Below are 6054 nucleotides of genomic sequence, written 5' to 3' on the forward strand. Positions count from 1 at the left end.
TGGGCTGGAAGCTCAGGAAGCAGCTGTGCCCCCCAGGGACACACTCTAGGGGAATGGAGCTGAGACCCCACCTTCCTTTCTCAGCACCGACAGAAACAGACTTTTCCCACTGAACTTCTAAGTTGTTTTTGGCATTTGTGGATTGAGGAGTCTGGAAACCTCCACAGCTGCCCGTGATTCAGTCCTCTGAGGCCTGCTCCAGGTTCACTGCGTTCTGCACGCCAACCCCGCGCTGCGCTGTGCTCCCACCCCAGCAAGATACACCTTTCTGATCAATCATCCAGGTTGTCTTGGCCTGGAAATTTGTTTCACTCTGTCTTTCTATGGGTTCTGCTGCTTCAGAATTTGTTTAGAGCCATTTTTTAATGAGTATTTGCAGGGGTTTGGAGGAGAGCTCAAGCAAATCACTACTTTCACTCTGCCATCTTGGCTTTGCCTGTGAGGGGTTCCTCTCTACAGCCAGTATAAGCTCCACCATGCCAGCGTTCCTCCTCATCCCAGGACTGCCACCCAGAACTGTAACCCAGATACACACGGGCAGAGCAAGAGATCCCTGCAATCCCTCTCTGATCAGCCACTGGATTTCCCCTCAGTCAGTGGGAGGGAAGCAGCTGCCCCCCCCAGGGCCACACTCTTGGGGAATGAAGCTGAGACCCCACCTTCTTGTCTCAGTACCACAGAAACAGACTTTTCCCACTGACCTAAGTTGTCTTTGGCATTAGTGGGTTGAGGAGTCTGGAAACCTCCACAGCTGCCCGCGATTCAGTCCTCTGAGGCCTGCTCCAGTTTCACTGTGGCCTGCGCACCTCATTGAGCTCTGCTCCCAGGCTGGTGCGATACACCTTTCTGATCAATCATCCAGGTTGTCTTGGTCTGGAAATCTGTTTCACTCTGTCTTTTTGTGGATTCTGCTGCTTCAGAATTTGTTTAGAGACATTTTTTATGAGTATTTGGAGGGATTTTGGGGAGAGCTCAAGCAAGTCACTGCTTTCACTCCGCTACCTTGGCTCCACCCGAGATGGAGTTTCTTGATTTCCAGGAGACATGGCAGCTAGCACAGTCACAATCTCTAAACAGAGATGAATACAGAGAGGCAGTCACTTGAGGGAAGAAGCAGCGTCAAGGCATAGGATCCTTGGCAGCAGAGAACAGAGCTAGCTATGGAGAGGAGCAGAAACTTGGAACCTTCCCAGGAAACACCATTCCCGAGGTAAGCAGTTAGGGTAAGAGATTTGTACAATGATCCAGAATAGAAGACAGAAGTGGCAGCAAATAGGTAGGCAGAAAAACGAGAGAGAGCAGTGAACCCCCTGCCTCCACAATAGGGAGGAAGCATACTCTCCCCAACGCTGGCATCCTGAGACAATTCCCCAGTCACCCCATACTAGCCACAGATAAGCCCAGAATAACATATCTATAGATATGACCCATAACATAAATGAACTAAGTCTTGTGCCTCACTTGTGGAATTAGTCCTTTTGTTCAAAGACCTGAGAGGCGTTTGCTGTAATAGACACAGCACCAGACTTGTAATCACGAGACCCAAGGTTGATTCCCAGATCTGCCACTTGCTACCTGTATGACTTGGGCAAGTCATTTGTCTACTTACTTTCCCATGAGACCATTCTCTGGTCCTTAGTTTTCTCATCGGTGAAATGAAGAGTTCAAACCAGATAACTGCTAAGTTCTCTTCCACCTCTCAATTTGTATGTTACTATGAAATGTTTTGTTTTGTTTTAAATTTCACAAGCCTTTCGTTAGGTTGCCCTAATGACTTCATCTTCTTCCATTCCACCCTGACACCTTTTATTCATCATGCCCTCGGTCCATCAGGTTATGTCTTAAGGAGACAGTGTTCTCTGCCACTAACCTTCCATTTTTATTGCAATTTTTTAAAAATCTGGAGTGGAAATGGGGACTGTAGGACTGAATATAACCTCTACAATTTCTGAAGTGTTAGAGATGACATGACATATTATGGGCTGCGGCAACTGTTACAGTCTAAGGATGATTAGGTTTCCTGGATACAATACTCTACAGATTTGACTTTCCACCAAACTCATAATAGATCTGATGCTACTTGGATTAGAACCCAGGCCTGGATCGTCAAAATGAGACTGGCTGCCTGCTTTAGTTGTCTAATTTGCTCTTGGAAGGCGTTTTCTCGCTTTGTTATTGTTCTGCTGTATTGCATACTATCTTTAGTTCATCTGAATGACTCCAGAAGTCACTAAAGACCAAACCCCAAGGTTCTCTTCAACAGTTTCAGTGGGGAATGGTACCTCTCCCAAATGATAGAGAAAAAAACGAGTAGCGGGAATCTGTGCAAAATCAGATCTCTGGAGTAAAACTCAGGAAGACAGAAAGCTGTTCTTCTCTGGAGTAACTGTAAGGAACAAGTCAGAAACTTGCTATGTATCAGACAACCTGTAGGAGATCTTCTGATTGAATTGTAATCTTCTCACTGGCCTCTGTCTCCACAACACAGACTCTCTATAGGTTGTCTTTAGTTCCAGTGCTGCAGTTTGGATGTCTGGGTACCCCAAGAAAACTTTGAAAATCACACCCACTCTGTGCTTCTGTCCACTGGGGGGCCTCGCATGCAATGCACGCAATGGGACATCATGAAATAAACATCTATCTGTGCACCATAGACAACACAATTTTCTGACGTTAAAAAAATGCAGTTTTAAAAAAGTCGTATTCACAAGTATCCTGTGTTTTGGACCCCAACTGATTTCCTCCTTTGCCTCCCCGAGTCATGGTGCTGGCTTGTTTGGGTTTGTTTTTCGGGTTTTTTTTTTTATGTTGTTTTGACCAACACTCTACTTTCAGTTCTAGCTTTCTTCCCATTGCCACAGCCAAGCCCTTTGTTCAGCTCAAGACTGCCTTAATTATGGCATTTTTCCAGTGTGTATCAAGTACAATATCCCCTTTGTCCAATCACCCACTGCGACACCCACATTCTTCCCAAGGCAGGGCACCATTCCATGGAGTATGAATGGGGATGAACCCTGACCCTGATCTCATAAGGTGAGCCTCATGTCCTAATTTTTCAAAGAGTCAGAGTACAAGCAGCCCACTGAAAGGGACTAGGGCACAGAAACATGCCCACGCATGCTCCATGGGATGACCCCCACGACAATGTTTCTAAGTTGTCATTTGTGTCTGTCATGCTCTCATCCCTCACCTCTACCTGATAGAACCCTGACCTCCCATCAAAACACAGTTCAAAGGCAACCATCCACAGGAGGACCTTCCAGATCCCTCCCCTCCACCACCTTAAACTTTTACCTCCCCCCAAAAAAATTTATTTTGGCATTTACTTTGCATATATTTTGTTTTTAATGATGCATGTACATGTTACTTTCCCCTATTAAAATGTAAGCTTCTTGAGGGTAGGGGATATTTCTTTTTTTTTTCCTTTATCCCTGGCACTAGTACAGTAGCTGGCACCTAGCAGACATACAATAAATGCTTACTAAATTTAATTGAAAGTTCTGTGCTCATATAGAGCATATCAGTGTGTTTGTTAGGTTTTTCTTATTTTGTTTTTATTTTAAAATGCTGGCTTTGTCCAGGCTCTAAGACCCTGGCAGATAAATATTCCATGTTCTGTTGGTTCTAGTATGTACAAATGAGGCCTAGGTGAGCACATTGTCACCAATACAACCAGCTAAAAAGAATGTTTATGCAAATGACAATCAACTTGGATGATTTTTTTTGCTCAATTGACCAGTCACTGACAGATCATGAAGATGCAAAAATAAATGAATGAATGAATGAATAAACCAGGATGCCAAGAGTTAACAGTTTACCCATCTTGTAACCTTTACCTGGGAGGATTTTAACCTGATCACTTTTTCCATTCCTCAGGCCAGTGAATTGTATAATACCTTTATCATACATACATTTCCAGACACTTGAGTTATTCAGTTGGAGGCCAGAGAACTGCTTGGATATTTTCAGGGATATTGCAGAGAGCACTTCTCTTTAGATGAGGGTGAATTAGACAACTTCTCAGGTCCCTGATGCTGCTGAGATCCTCTGAAATATCTTGTGATGACATGGGGTCTCAGTGGTCGAGAGAATGCTGATGAAAAAGGGGACAGTCTTAAGTCCTGTATTCAAGTGTTGGTGCCAGGACTTCCTGGCAATGTGAAGTTTGATCAGTCACAGATCCAAAGTCTCAAGAGTTGGAAGAGACCTCAGGTGCCATTTAGTCTAACCTAGGTCTGATCAAGACTCCCTTTCCCCCAACAATTTAACCAACACCCAGCCTTCACTTGAATCTCTTAGTTTAAAAAAAAAAAGGTTTTCCTTCTCATGAGACTAAAAAACAACAAACCAAACACCTTTGATTCGTGGACCTTCTCTGATAATTTACCTCATGCTCCCTCTACTCTTGACATGTCTAACACTGATATTTCCCACTGCCTTTTTCTGAAAGCTTCCAAACCAAGCTAGAGATGCCTATGCCCCACATTTGTGGACCTTGCCAGTCACTTCCCAGAATCTCCTTAGAGGCAGATTTGGGGAGAAATGCCCACTCTGGCATCAGAAATGAATAATCAGTCAGTAACCTGGGCTTGTCAAATTTGAGAGTGGCCTCTTGCAAAGACATGGCTGGTATTGCCCCATTACTCACACACACTCACACACACACACACACACACACACACACACACACACACACACACACACACACACACACACACACCCCTTTCTCTTTCCTTCTCTTCTAATGGCCAGAAGATCATCCCACCCAAGGCTCCAACATCCTCACAGGTTGTATCCCTGATTGCTCCAATCTCATTCACGGTTTGATTTTTTTTTTCCAAAGGAAGTTAATAAAGGCCTATTGCCTCATGTATTATTGGCCATTGAATTGGGCCACTTTTTATTGACCTTTGCTAAGCCATATTTCCCTCTATTCTAAAACAGGCTGTTGTGAGTAAAATACTTTATAAATTTTAAAGCACTATATACTGTTCCTATGAGTTATGTTGCTGAATATTTGTGTGAAGTCAGGTGTCGTTAGTAACTGTTTCTTCTATTTCCTCCAACATAAACAGTAGGAGTAGGAGTAAAAGTAGTACCAGCAGCAGTACCAGTGGTGGTACTACTCTTCCTACTCCTACTTATATAGTACTTTAAAGTCTGAGAAGACCTTTAGCTTTATTATCTCATTTGAAATAAAAGTTGTGAAACAACGTGACACTGAAACTTACTACAACCTTTTACAGAAGGTCTTTGACCTGGTAAAAATTTTGAAAAGGCCTCTTTTTACCATCTATATGGAATTTTTTCCTCCAAAGACCCAAAGAATGCATAATGGCTATACTGTGAACTAGCTCACGACTTTATTTCAGCAGGAAATTAATTATTTTCCTTACTACAGCTAAATATTAACAATGTGAGAGGAATGCAGATGGGGTTAGCAGATGTTATTAAAGGAAATATTTTTTGCCTTAAGACTATAGCATTGATATAAGCACTTAATCATACATTTGAGCAGCATAAAAACAATTCTGCAACAGATTTGTTTGTGGGATTGGGGCCCACTGTCAGCCTGCATTGATCCCTGCAGTAATGTGCTTTAAGGAAATATTACAGTGGTTTTAGAAGGAGTGAAATTTTTTGCCTCCAAAGTCATTTCCTATGCTGCTGGGCCATTCTGTTAGCTCAGAGACAGGAATAAGTGTTAGTGGCCACTGTCTAACAAGATGTCATTGGATTCAATCTAGCAATAAGTGAGCAGCCAGGGTACTGCACTGGGGTGAGACCTAAAAAAATAGAAACAATCACACCTAAAGAGAAGTTTCTAGGGCCTTAGGTAGACTCTCTAGGGAAAGGCATGGAATCACAAAGGATTCAATCAAAAGAACACTTGAGTCAGCCCTAGGTTCAAATCCTGTCTCTTAAGTTTATTCCCTGTACGACCTTGGAAAAGTCACATAATCTCAGTTTCCTCATCTGTAAAAAGTGGTGATTGGACAAGATGGATTCTGAGATCGTTTAGCGCTCTAGCTCTATAATCCCATGATCCTAAGA

The sequence above is a fragment of the Phascolarctos cinereus genome, unplaced genomic scaffold (assembly GCF_003287225.1).
Source record: "Phascolarctos cinereus isolate Bilbo 61053 unplaced genomic scaffold, phaCin_HiC Scaffold_9;HRSCAF=440, whole genome shotgun sequence".
Classification (NCBI taxonomy): Eukaryota; Metazoa; Chordata; class Mammalia; order Diprotodontia; family Phascolarctidae; genus Phascolarctos; species Phascolarctos cinereus.